Source organism: Salvelinus namaycush, chromosome 1 (genome assembly GCF_016432855.1).
Source record: "Salvelinus namaycush isolate Seneca chromosome 1, SaNama_1.0, whole genome shotgun sequence".
NCBI lineage: Eukaryota > Metazoa > Chordata > Actinopteri > Salmoniformes > Salmonidae > Salvelinus > Salvelinus namaycush.
Window position 1 is genome coordinate 10,369,687 of NC_052307.1, and position 14,990 is coordinate 10,384,676.

Genomic DNA, 14,990 nt, shown 5'->3' on the forward strand with positions numbered 1-14,990 from the left:
ATTCCTAAAGGGAACAAGTATGTAAAAGTATGCACCACTTCTGTAAGTCAATCTGGATAAGAGTGTCTGCTAATTTACAGGAAAAAAATGTCAAGAACTTCCCACACCTATTCACTGATATATAGGGTGTGGTGTTTTGTGTGTCCAAGTGCAGTCTATTTTCCCCTTTTTAACACGTGAAGAACTCTGCTCCCTGGGTGAACTGCCTGTCTGTACTACAGTCCCTCATGAAAGCCTCTCCACTGTATCAAATATAAGGTTTTCCATTATTGTTCCTGTATGAGAGCGACCTCCACCATAGCATTTTTGTAGGATCTTGTTGTCAAATGGGTAACAGCCAATCGGATAAGAAAAATAAAGATAATCTTGTTTACATTGTGGGAGGCAACCCGTCTGCCTAGGGAGACTAGTCTAGTATAACTGAAGTCACTGTTTAACGCTGTTGAATAAAGAATGGAGGAATGAAGGAACAACTTATATTTTTATATTTACATTCAAAGTCACTTTTATCAACACATTCTCACAGAATTATTTGACATTTGTAAAGAGATTAAAGCACATTACAAGTTGTTCATAGCCACCAGCTGGTTATTTCTTAGATTTATTGCATCTCAGATACCAAGGGAGTTCTACAGTGTTCCCGTGACAACCACTGACAGCACTAGACATACATCAAAACATCAAAGGAGAAACAGCTTCAAGGCATTTATTATTTTCCATTCAAACCAAGCAATGTACCGTATCTGCTCTGGGGCAACAAATACTATACAGTGTATTTTCCACTGAAGATGGACATGGACTTCCATTCCAAATGGCACCCTATTTCCTACATATTGCACTACTTTTGACCAGAGCCCTATGGGCCTTGTATTTTAACCTAGAACTGGGTTCAAATACTATTTCAAATAGCTCAATTACTTTCACATACATTTTGAAGTAAATATTCAGATTTTTTTGTTTGTTGGGGGGGACAAGTAGTTCAAATATGGAATGTATTTGGAAATACACTTGGAAAGTATTTGCATGTATTTGAAAATACTTAAATACACTGACACAAATATACTCCCATGCATGTAACACAGGGATCTGAAAATAATATTTGAAATAAGTATTAGAAAATATTTTCAAATACTTCCAATAGAAGTAGTTGATTAGGGCCACATTATTTGAAAATACTCAAATACACATAAAATAAGTATTTAAATGACAAATACACGTCTCCACACAGTAGAGTGTAGAAGTTGGCATGTTCATGTGGTCAGGGGGGTTGTTGCTTAACGTCAGCCTGCAGTTTGAATCCATCTGGCCCTCTCATTAAGGTATATTTATACAGCAGGAGAGAAAAGGGAACGCGGGAATTGCCAAAACATTACTGTACTTTCTCCACCACCAGGTCAACAGTCAGGGGAGGAAAACTTAAGAGGTGATGTTGATGGAGACGATACCTACTTCCGTGTGAAAGGATGTACACATTCTCAGCTCAGCTGTAACATTTACAGTACATAATGACATGTTGGGGGTCAGAGAACTCCCCTCCCCTGTAATCCTTTCGCAAATCATAATTTCCAATAAACAATGTGTCGTGGAGTTATTCTAATCAAAAGGAGACTTTTAGATTTCTTAAAAACAAACTTCATTATTTAATTACTGCAGTAATGGAGCTTGTCAATGACCCTCCTGTAGGTGGTTCGTTGAGAGCCCAACCAGCAGGACTAAGCCAAAGCATTTTATATCAAAGTCCATCCTCCTGGATGTTCATGACAAATCACAGATGAGAGAATTTATACAAAGGTACATTTTGCTCTCATGCAACAGACATCAAGATTTACATGGCGCCAAATATCTGTCTCTAGTTCATTTACTGCTTGCTTATACAGAAATACTGATGCAACATAGACACTAGGTCCTTTCCTTAAATAAACTGGAGATTGGGTCTGAGCAAGGCAGTTAACCCACTATTCTCCGGGTGCCGATGACATGGGTGTCGATTAAGGCAGCCCCCTGTACCTCTCTGATTCAGAGGGGTTGGGTTAAATGTGGAAGACACATTTCAGTTGAACGCATTCAGTTGTACAACTGACTAGGTATCTTCCTTACCGCTGTGGCTTCTATGTCCGGAAGTACACAAACACACACAAAAAAGAAACGCATTATACTTTTAGAAATATTAATTAAAATAATAACCTACACTTATCAAACTTACTATACTTATGAATTGTATCATATTCTATTTTACTACTATTTCTACAAAATAAATCAGTTTCACAGGAAGCTGCAGCCAACTCCAACACCCCCGGAATGGTTTCCAGGTTCTCTCTTTATCAGAAAAAAGCAACTGGTTTCCTGAGCTTACACACTGCCCGTAAAACTCCACCTTGCACCTCATCTCTATGTGCTTGTGGAACAGTCATTGTTTCTACAGCTCAGGCAGGTGCCAGTTGTTGTGGCGAAAGCTGGCCATGTTTAGGGACCGGGACTTCCAGTACTACTCACAGTGCAATATCTCTGAGAAACTTGGAAGGACTTGACCTAAATTCACACATAAAAGGAGTTCTAGATGCACCTAAATGCATTCTAAGCAAGGGATGTTGAGAAACACACCAAATTCAGCAATGAACCAAATGCTGGTGAGACTACACTATCTGATTCTTACCATTGATGATCATATTTCATAGTCTTGCAGGAAGATACTGATGTACCTGTGCCATCCATGGTATGGAGTGGTGAAATTGCTGGATACTGACGCTCATGTTGAAAAATGTATAATCTTGGATATAGCAGAAACAAGTCGCAAGTATAGCCTTGGGGTTGTTGCCACCAAAACTGAGTTACAAATCAATATTGCCTATCCCAAGCATCTTTGAAATGATCTGTATAATGAAAGCACTGTACAAAATAAATATATTATTATTTTTATTATCCTGTAGCAACAAAAAAAAGGATCAAGGGAAGCCAGTTTGGATTTGGCTTCACACCAATCACATCACATTAGAAGCTCTAAGACCAGGTTGAGAAGCAAAAAGTCAACTTGAATTGTTGCATGTTGTCCTCCTGTGGCTAGCTAGCTAAAATCGTCCCTTTCCTAAATTATCCATGGATGGAGATATGGAGTTGGACTTGTGGTTTTATTAATTCTCCGTAAAGGTCAATGATTATAATGCCGATTCTGATCCAACCATAAATTCATACATTGTGCCCCTGGCCTGAGAAGATGGAAGTTCAATATGCAGCTAACGTTAGGCTAATGTTAACTAGCTGGCCTGGCGCATTGTTGCCCATGAAAGGAATTTAGGCTAGCAAGAAAACATTTTAGCCAGGTAGCCTAGGACAACAAAAACTAAAAGCGTGTATTACAGAGTCATAGACCATTTAGGCAACATGAAAGAGGATGGCATTGGCATTTCTCTACAAGTAGGGTGAGTCAACATGTTTTTATTTTTTACTTGCATGCACACATGCACACACAGAAATCAGTACCATGGACAGGCACATCATATATAGTTTACGTTGATTGGACTAAATCGTTTTTGGTATATTTTATTTGTCACTGTGTTACACTAAGCATAGGTGATTAGATGATGTAGAAATGGTGCTGGAATAGTGGAGGCAGCTCCTGTTTTCTTTGCGACTTGTGGTAACTCTCCATGGTTCTAAATCAATAGTTGTTTAGTAGTCTGAAAATGTTGGAAACATTACCTTTCTTGACCATGCTGTAGTTTATGTAGCTGTTTGTTACATTCAATATGTTTTGTGGACTTCACTGGACAGATGTTGCTCTCCGGTTTTGTGATGAAACAAATGTGTGGTTGAAATTATTCTGCCACTGTGTCTTCCTATTGTCTCGGCCTTTAGGCCTATATATCACGGTGTCAAGGCATATGAACTAACAGGTTATAGAGCAAACAACACAATTATCACAAAACATAGGTGGTAAAATGCCTTTTTCCCCCTAGCTTGGCTTCCTCTGTGATTTTACCCACGCACCGCTACTGTTTGCCACAGCAATTTTCAATCCTTTTGATTCAGTTTAATAAATTATATCAATGCAAAATGTTAAGAGTGTCAAAGTGCTGTTTTTTTAGACAGACTTGCCTCATGATTTGTCAACTTGCGCACATTCTCTGTCCTTTACATCTGAGTGCTGCTGCAGGAATTTTGTGTGTCTTGACCAGTCAGATTCACAGAAATCGCAGATCGTGCGGGCAGGGCACAACACACAAAGCTGAAGGCGCGCTCAACACTTTCTCAGATATTTATTTAGCAAGCGTGATAACCCATCACTCCCCACAGACACAAGCAAAAACTCACATAAATATAACAGCCTATACGCCTTAAAATTAGCGATCTGACATGCTGTATTTGCATGGAAACGAGACAATTTTTTCAGACTAATCAACTGTAGGCATACTAACAACAGCAGCTGCATAGTCTAGCACAGGGCTGCCCAACCCTCTTCCTGGAGATCTACCTTCCTGCAGGTTTTCAGTCCAACCCTAATTTAACACACCTGATTCTTCTTATTAGCTGCTCAACAAGACCTTAACTAGCTGAATCATATATGCTAAATTAGGGTTGGGCTGAAAACCTACAGGACAGTAGATCTCCAGGAAGAGGGTTGGGCAGCCCTGGTCTAGCACTTCTAGCTGCTACCGGATTTCCCAAACTAGCTCCCGGTTTTTTCCCTAGCACAACACAGATGATTCAAAAAACCAAAGTTTGATAATGAGTTGGTTAGTTGAATCTGCTGTGTAGTGCTAGGGCAAAAAACTAAATGTGCACCAGGGGGCTCAGGACTGAGTTTGGGAAACCCTGATCTAGCCTACAATGCGCCGTGGACAAAGCAGTAACGTTGTGTATTATAGCCCATTTGTTTGTGAGAAAATGTGAATGGGATCAAATGTTGTTTATATTCAAACTTGGGCTGACTGGGCCACCTAGACTTTTTATATCCAAAATGATCAACTGGAAGGAAAAAGTTAACACAGTAGCTGACATAGACTGATTTCATATTTTATTAGGTCTACAGTAGCATAGGGCAGGACTACACGATGCAAACCTGCACAAAGCAAGCCGTGTGAGTTTTATTGTCCAATCATGCTTTCTCTGTGTCTGTGTATAAGAACCTCCCTAGTCCTTTCTTTAAAACATCATTCATATGAACAAGTACAAGATTGCTGCGGTTTGACAGGGTTTTCATCCTCCCCAAGGGCAGTTTAAAAAAAAACATGTAACCTGATTAGAAAAACTCTGGTCCTATCTAAGCCCATATTTATTTATTTTTTAAACAGATTAATCACGTCATACCATATAAGGTCTGAAGTTTCACCTGGTTAGGTTGCCAGATTAGGTAAAACTATGGGCCCCAGAATTGTTTTCTCTCACACCACTCTGGGGACCTGTGGTGCCACCTCTGGTAGGAACTGTTATTAATAGCCTGGTCCCAGATCTGTTTGAGCTTTTCTCTACTTCCTTGTCATTGTTTGTCATGATGATTCCATAAGGAGTTTGCAAGAGAGCAAAAACAGACTGACACAAAAGCTAGTGGATTACAGACTGGCACCCAGGCTATGTAATTACCACTTTGTGTCAATCATCCACAAAACACCAACAAGTCAACTCCACAGACCTTGTATTGTTGTTAAACATATATTAACTCCTCAGGTTATCACCTAAAAAAAGTGTCTTATACTATTTACATATGTAATCCACTTTTTTTTAATACAGTATGTATAAGGGAATGTCAGAAGAACAGTTACAGTACTGTAGCAGTCTGTAATTAAATTCTGAAAAATAAAGTGCATTAATAGAGCCCAACTGATATATCGTTACACTGATATTATTGGCCGATATTGGCCTTACAGCGATATATTGATATCTGCCGATAATTCCCCTGATATTTGATAAATAGGATAACAAAAATGTTTTAACTTTATTATTACGGTTAGGAGGCTCAAACTGAAGGTTTACCAGAGGATAGCCGGAAATCACTTTCTCAGCAAAACCTCTCACAGACCTAGTCTGGTTCCAAATCTGCATGTGCTTCAGGCAAGAGAACAAAGCTGTGAAGTAGCAAAGTCATGAAGGAGTGACTGCTCAGCTGCAGTGTTATCCCCGTAAAACCCAGGTGTTATTATTTGACTGTGCGTGCATGTTTGTATTCATGTTGTGTTCCTAAGGAATCTGTATGTGGGTTTGGGTGTGTGTTCATGCATGTTCAATCATGTCGTGTCCCTAGGTATGATTGATGCTTGTACTCAAGAGTTTCTATACCATTAGCACCTATACTGCCGCCTCAGGAAAAACTGTCAGGAAAATAGTTTAGATTGATAATAGATAAGATTTATGTCATGAAATTGTGAAATAATTCATGGCTGCTATCAATACCAGGTCAGGTAGCCGAGTGGTTAGAGCAGTGGTCGGGTTGATCGTTCAAATCCCAGAGCCGACAAGGTGAAAAATCTGTCAATGTGCTCAATCAAGGCACCAGGGTCACTGCTGATAATGGCAGGCCATGACCCTACTCTCCGAGGATGTCTCAGGGAGTTGGGATAACATGCTGTGAGACAGGACAAATGTAAGCACCCACCAAATTATTCATATATAGGTAATCATGATTATTGGCACCATAACAATGATAGTCAGAGGAGTTGGATTGCAAGTTCCAACAGAATCATACTCACAATAGCCATGTTTTTCCCTAGGCGGCATAGAAACGTTTGAGAATTTGGAACTAGACGTTCATATACTTTTTGAGGGCGTTACAGCATGTCATCACACCCACAAGTGGTGAGAGCCTGCCATAACTGTTATTGCCATCATCTATATTTACAGTACCAGTCAAAAGTTTGGACACACCTATATCAGTCCACTAACAGAGGACTAGTTAAGGCCCAGTGCACTACTTTTGTGAGAGAAACATAAACTGTATATATTTTGGATTTCTTATTTTTTTTAGGGGGAGCTGCAGCACACCTACTTCCCGCTGTTATGCTTTTGAGGGGTCTGAGTTCCTTTGGAGTGTTCACACTGAACCAAAAAATTAAGCGAACTGCACTTAGTTCTTCAAAAATTCGCTTAAAGGGACCAAGTGTGAAAACACCCTCCGTTTCAGAGGCAAGCCAGCAGTGGGATGCAGGGTGGTATGATGCTGGCTCATGATGTCATTACTGTCACAATTTAAGAAATCAACATTTGAAACATATTTCTTGGACGATTGCTCTTTTGGATAGCAATTTAAGAGAACTCAGTGTGCAAAAATGACACTTTTTTATTTCCCTACTGTAAAACAGTATATCGGCAGATATCAGTATCGGTTAGATGTGTCCCTTAAAAAATCTAAATTGGTATCGGACCCAAAATCCCCATATCAGTAAGGCTCTATGCATCAACACGTCAGAACGTTTTACAGTAGCTGTAAACTCTTCTTATATTAGTAAGCAAGTATAATATCCATAATTCAGACACAAAAATATTTTGTTACTTTTCCACATTTCACCAATTTAAAATGTCATTTCACATCACATCTTCCATACAAAAGCTGTCATAATACTGGCTCTGTTATCATTGCAAAAACTATGATTATTCTCTTCTATTCTCATTTGGCTATATTAGATTGACAACATTGTTGACACCTCAAAACACTAGCAATTGATATCATAGCAATGCTACAAATACCTCAGGACTCACCTTGAACATGTTACGACTACAGTATGTACAATCCACTGCTCTCTCACACCTGCTGGAAGCACATGGACATACAGTACCAGTCAAAAGTTTGGACACACCTACTCATTCAAGGGTTTTTCTTTATTTTTACTATTTTCTACATTGTAGAATAATAGTGAAGAGATCAAAACTATGATATAACACATATGGAATAATGTAGTAACCAAAGAAAGTATTAAACAAATCAAAATATATTTTATATTTGAGATTCTTCAAAGTAGCCACCCTTTGCCTTGATGACAGCTTTGCACACTCTTGGCATTCTCTCAACCAGCTTTATGAGGTTTCTTTCCTTCTTAATGCGTTTGAGCCAATCAGTTGTGTTGTGACAAGGTAGGGGTGGTATACAGAAGATGGTATTTTACCAAATAGGGCTACGCCCATATTATCGCAAGAACTGCTCAAATAAACAAAGAGAAATTAAAGCCCATCATTACTTGAAGACATTAAGGTCAGTCAATCTGGAAAACTTCAAGAAATTTTAACGTTTCTTCAAGAGCAGTTGCAAAAACTATAAAGCGCTAAGATGAAGCTCTCATGAGGACCACCAAAGGAAAGGAAGACCCAGTTACCTCTGCTGCAGAGGATAAGTTCATTAGATTTTGCAGCCCAAATAAATCCTTCACAGAGTTCAAGTAACAGACACATCTCAACATCAACTGTTCAGAGGAGACTGCGTGAAATCAGGCCTTCATGGTCAAATTGCTGCAAAGAAACCACTACTACTAATAAGAAGAGACTTGCTAGGGCCAAGAAACACAAGCAATGGACATTAGACAGGTGGAAATCTGTCCTTTGGTATGATGAGTCCCAATTTGAGATTTTTGGTTCGAACCGCTGTTTCTTTGTGAGACGCAGAGTAGGTGAACGAATGATCTCTGCATGTGTGGTTCCTACCGTGAAGCATGGAGGAGGAGGTGTGATGGTGCTTTGCTGGGGACACTGTTTGTGATTTATTTAGAATTCAAGGCACACTTAACCAGCATGGCTACCACAGCATTCTGCAGCGATATGACATCCCTTCTGGTTTGTGCTTAGTGGGACTATAATCTGTTTTTCAACAGGACAATGACCCAACACACCTCCAGGCTGTGTAAGGGCTATTTGACCAAGAAGGAGAGCGATGGAGTGCTGCATCAGATGACCTGGCCTCCACAATCCCCCGACCTCAACCCAATTGAGATGGTTTGGGAAGAGTTGGACCACAGAGTGAAGGAAAAGCAGCCAACAAGTGCTCAGCATATGTGGGAACTCCTTCAAGACTGTTGGAAAAGCATTCCAGGTGAAGTTGGTTGAGAGAATGCCAAGAATCTGAAAAGCTGTCATCAACGCAAAGGTTGGCTACTTTGAAGAATCTCAAATATAAAATGTATTTTAATTTGTTTAACACTTTTTTGGTTACTGTGTTATTTCATAGTTTTGATGTCTTCACTATTATTCTTCATTGTAGACAATTGTAAAAAATAAAGACAAACCCTTGAATGAGTAGGTGTGTCCAAACTTTTGACGAGTACTTAGTTAGAGGGAAAGCCTGTTTGTCTAGTTCATCAGGGGTTTGGAATATTCCGTAACGGTCCTTCAACCAGGTCCAGCTATATCTACTGGCAGGACTTCATTGCTACCTTTCATCTCAGTTAGGCCAGATACTTCTAAGTGAAGTGAGGGCTTTCCAGACATTCCATGAAGTGTGTGGGTTGAAAATGTGACCTGACAAAGATCCAACTCGGATCTAACCGTTGTCTTTTTTATGAGTCTGATTAAATCACCATGGGAGCATACCAGAGTTGCAGACATACATTTTAACTTTGATAGCTTCTTTTGCTCTGCACCTGATAAGTTGGATGTGCATATCTTTCCAAACGTTCCTGTGTTGAAAATGTAACATGACCGCTATGCCGACTCACATCAGCACACTTGTAAAATCTAATATTGAAATGCATTGAAATGTGTGTGTTCACTGTGCACCTCAGATTCTAAAATAGATTTTCAGATTCCCTTTGTTTCTCTTTCTCTCTACAAGTACAAAGACACACACACCCACACACATACGGACACATTTGTCCTTCAGTCAGTCAGGTAGCTGTTGTTGTCGAACAGCGGGGTGACGGTACCGTTCTTCCACTTGATCAAGATCTCTCCCCGCTTTAGCGAGGGAGAGTGGGCCGGCCGCATGGGGTGCTGAGTGAGGGGGGCTCTCTCGCTGAGCACAGGGGACCCCGGCTGACTCACAAGCCCTGTAGGAGTGTACGACTTCAGCACACACACTACTTTCTTCTTCCTGGGAGGGAAATCATTCATTTGTAGTTCTGCAACTGTGTGGGCAGTTGTGGTTACTGTTGTTTTAAAAAGTAGTATGTGATGAAGTTGTAGTTCTGGGTTATCATTTGAGAAAAAAATCTTCCTAACCACAGGATCTTTGGAGCATAATTCAGATTCAGTGGGGAAATTTGATAATTCTTGAATGTAGTAGGCATAATACTGGATCCAAAATGTATGTTTATGGTATTACTGGGAAGCTGTATTTCCCCTTAGGCCCCTTGTCAGTAGACCAATAGTGGTACAGTGGGAGGACAGGAGTGTGCAGGTTAGCCTAGCAGTTAGAACGTTGGGCCAGTAACTGAAAGGTCGCTGGTTCAAATGCCCCGGGTCAACATGGTGAGAAAAAAAATCTGGCAATTTGCCCATAAGCAAGGCACTTAACCTTACTTCTCTCAGGGAGGGTGGGATATGCAAAACAATAAAAATCTAATTCACATGTGTATTAATAGGTACTTGTACATGTGTGAAATAGGAGAACTATAAGCACCCACCTGTTGTGGTGGATGTTGAGTAAGAGCATGACAGTCCCCAGCACCAGAGCCAGGGAGCTCAGCACCAGCATGGTCACTTTCCAGCCAAACCCTGTAACACACACACAAAGAGAGATGGAGAAACTCCCATAATCGACAGTTCAGAGTAAACAAACACTTTCCACTTTCAAACCCTAGCAAACCTCTAGAACGTCATATAAAAGGTCTTTAGAAACTGGAATTATCTGCGTGGGCTTGGACATCAATACACCCACTCTACAGATTCCTATGTAAGTTTTCCTCTCCTCTAACGCCACCATGTGGTAGATAAGGCACAGAGTAGAAGGCCCCAGAGCCCATCGGGGCAGAGAGATGTGTTTTGCCCCTGGGTTTGTTTTGAAGGCAGTTATAGTCTTTCTTCCACACCCCTCCGGCAATAGGTTTCCCAACTTACCATACTCAGCGTGGAAGAATGTCATTGAGGGGCCCTCAGGGCCCATGGTGCTTTCAACCAGATGAGAGTGCTCTGTCCCACGGTCCATTCCAGTGGTGTTAGGGGCAACAACATCATCCCCTGGAACCGGAGGGGGGACATCACATCAGCATTAGAGTATAATAACACAGGAGTAATACCCTAGTTATTATCTCAAAGCCATAGCCCCTTTGTTTTATTAATCTGTTCATCAATTAGTATGCCATCTCACCAAAGCCAGACCAAAATACTTAACTGAGGACCATCAGATTGAATTGAATCAAAATACATACACATAGGTCTAGACTAGTGCCCCATAGGACTGGCGTAGGGAGGAGCCCAAGTGAATAGTTTTGGACTTGCTGGCAACCAGCCCACATTAGGACCCTATTGATTGGAGGGAACTTAGCTGAATGAGATTTAGCCAGCAAGGACAGTGGAAATGCAATCCCTGATGGAACTAGTGGTATGTGACCACGCTGAGATGCCATTTGGATCACCCACTGTTAAGCCGAAGACACTGACCAAACCAAGGTATTCTCAAAGCAGATACAAAAAAAAAGACTTTGTTACAATGTACAGTACCAGTCAAAAGTTTGGACACACCTTCTCATTCAAGGGGTTTTCTTTATTTGTACTATTTTCTACATTGTAGAATAAAAGTGATGACATCAAAACTATGAAATAACACATATGGAATCATGTAGTAACCAAAAAAGTGTTAAACAAATCAAAATATATTTGAGATTTGAGATTCATCAAAGTAGCCTCCCTTTGCCTTGATGACAGCTTTGCACAGTCTTGGCATTCTCTCAACCAGCTTCACCTGGAATGCTTTTCAAACAGTCTTGAAGGAATTCCCGCATACGCTGAGCACTTGTTGGCTGCTTTCCCTTCACTCTGTGGTCCAACTAATTCCAAACCATCTCAATTGGGTTGAGGTTGGTTGATTGTGGAGGCCAGATCTCTGACGCAGCACAACATCACTCGTCTTCTTGGTCAAATAGCCCTTACACAGCCTGGAGGTGTGTTGGGTCATTGTCCTGTTGAAAAACAAATGATAGTCCCATTAAGCGCAAACAGATGGGATGGAGTATCGCTGCAGAATGCTGTGGTAGCCATGCTGGTTCAGTGTGCCTTGAATTCCAAATAAATCTCTGACAGTGTCACCAGCAAAGCACCCCCACACCACCTCTTCCATGCTTCACGGTGGGAAACACACATGCGGAGATCATCCATTCATCAGACCAAAGGACAGATTTCCACCAGTCTAATGGCCATTTCTTGTGTTTCTTGGCCCAAGCAAGTCTCTTCTTATTATTGGTGTCCTTAAGTAGTGGTTTATTTGCAGCAACTCAACCATGAAGGCCTGATTCACGCAGTGTCCTCTGAACAGTTGATGTTGAGATGTGTCTGTTACTTGAACTCGGTGAAACATTTATTTGGGCTGCAATTTCTGAGGCTGGTAACTCTAATGAACTTATCCTCTGCAGCAGAGGAAATTCTCTGTCATCCTTTCCTGTGGTGGTCCTCATGAGAAGCAGTTTCATCATAGCGCTTGATGATTTTTGCGACTGTACTTGAAGAAACTTAGAAAGTTATTGAAATGTTCCAGATTGACTGACCTTATTATCTTCAAGTAATGATGGACTTTGGTTTCTCTTTGCTTATTTGAGCAGTTCTTGCCATAATATGGACTTGGTCTTTTACCAAATAGGGCTATATTCTGTATACCACTCATACCTTGTCACAACACAACTGATTGGCTCAAACACATTAAGGAAATCAATTCCACAAATTAACTTTTAACAAGACACACATGTCAATTGAAATGCATTACACATGACTACCTCATGAAGCTGGTTGAGAGAATGCCAAGAATGTGCAAAGCTGTCATCAAGGCAAAGGGTGGCTACTTTGAAGAATCTCAAATATAAAATATATTTTGATTTGTTTAATACTTTCTTTGGTTACTACATTATTCCATATGTGTTATATCATAGTTTGATCTCTTCACTATTATTCTACAATGTAGAAAATAGTAAAAATAAAGAAAAACCCTTGAATGAGTAGGTGTGTCCAAACTTTTGACTGGTACTGTATGTCCATGTGCTTCCAGCAGGTGTAAGAAAGCAGTGGATTGTACATACTGTAGTCGTAACATGTTCAAGGTGAGTCCTGATGTATTTGTAGCATTGCTATGATATCAATTGCTAGTGTTTTGAGGTGTCAACAATGTTGTCAATCTAATATAGCCAAATGAGAATAGAAGAGAATAATCATAGTTTTTGCAATGATAACAGAGCTAGTATTATGACAGCTTTTGTAAGGAAGATGTGATGTGAAATGACGTTTTAAATTGGTGAAATGTGGAAAAGTAACAAAATATTTTTGTGTCTGAATTATGGATATTATACTTGCTAACTAATATAAGAAGAGTTTACAGCTACTGTGCAACATTCTGACATGTTGATGCATAGAGCCTTACTGATATGGGGATTTTGGGTCCAATACCAATTTAGATTTTTTAAGGGACACATCTAACCGATACTGATATCTGCCGATATACTGTTTTACAGTAGGGAAATAAAAAAGTGTCATTTTTGCACATTGAGTTCTCTTAAATTGCTATCCAAAAGAGCAATTGTCCAAGAAATATGTTTCAAATGTTGATTTCTTAAATTGTGACAGTAATGACATCATGAGCCATGATTAGCCAAAGGGTGGCTACTTTGAAGAATCTAAAATATATTTTGATTTGTTTAACACTTTTTGGTAACTACATGATTCCATATGTGTTATTTCATAGCTTTGATGTTTTCATTATCATTCTACAATGTAGAAAATTGTAAAAATAAAGAAAAACTCTGGAATGAGTAGGTGTATCCAAACTTTTGACTGGTATTGTATTTCTATGGCAAAAGATAGATCGGTAGAACCAATACTGACAGAATAACTTGTTAGACGTTGTTTGGTAGGCACTGCATAGGAGACAATGGTAATAATAGTGACTATGACCCAAGACATGTAGCCTACAAGTACAATTGTGATAATGTAATTCAGCGCTTGACAGCGAGCGAGAAAAGACCAATGAAAATGGCAGTGAAATATCCCAGTATGATGAAAATGAATGAGCTCTATAATGAAAGCTACTGAAGGATGACATGAGGCACATCCCTTCTCTATGATGGGACCCTAGTCGACGGTTCTTCTTACTCCACTGTGGTTGGCTGTTTGTATTGGAAGGGGTACTTGTTGAGGGGGGCAGAGCAGCAGTTTGTGTGGACCTGTGGCGATGGTGGTGGTGATGGCTGGCTCTATTCCCACAGACAGTATGGTTGCCCAGCGTTCTCCACTTGCTGGCCTGTCTACGCTCTTTAGAGAGGAAGACCTTAGACGACTTAGAGGATACGTGAGGAGCGCTGAGGTGGAGCCCCTTTCCTTGCAGTGTGAGGTGGCCCTTCTTAGAGCAGGCCCATGCCTGGCCCTCCCTGCCCACCTCGCCACCTGCAGCCCCAGCTCCCTCCTCATTCCCAGGGCCACAGTGGTGCAGTCTGACACTCAGATCATGCTCCTGGCCACTCAGACACTCTCCTGTGAGCCGGCTGCTCAGGGCTAGGCGCTCAGGGAGCCACTGCCACTCCTGCAGCGCTGAACCAGGGATGCACTCCCCCAGCACCACCCTGCTCCCGGGATGCCCATCCTGGACCAGGACCTGCACACACTTACCCAGCAGCTCATTCCTGATGCTAAAGCCAGCCGCCTCTATGGGAGAAAACAGTATAATATAACATTACAGTGCATTAGCCTATGAAAGGAAAAAAGCGCCTTGGACAAACAAATGTGTCCAGGTCAGATGAGGTTGGCTATAAGGTGTAGGGTCAGTGCTAAAAGGCTCTGGTTTACAGCCATGTTATAAACTAGACCATTTTGTAATATGAGCTGGTTAAATAACAATGTCCTGGCCAGTGGAGGGATTATTCCCATGTTGTGTTTTGGAAGCT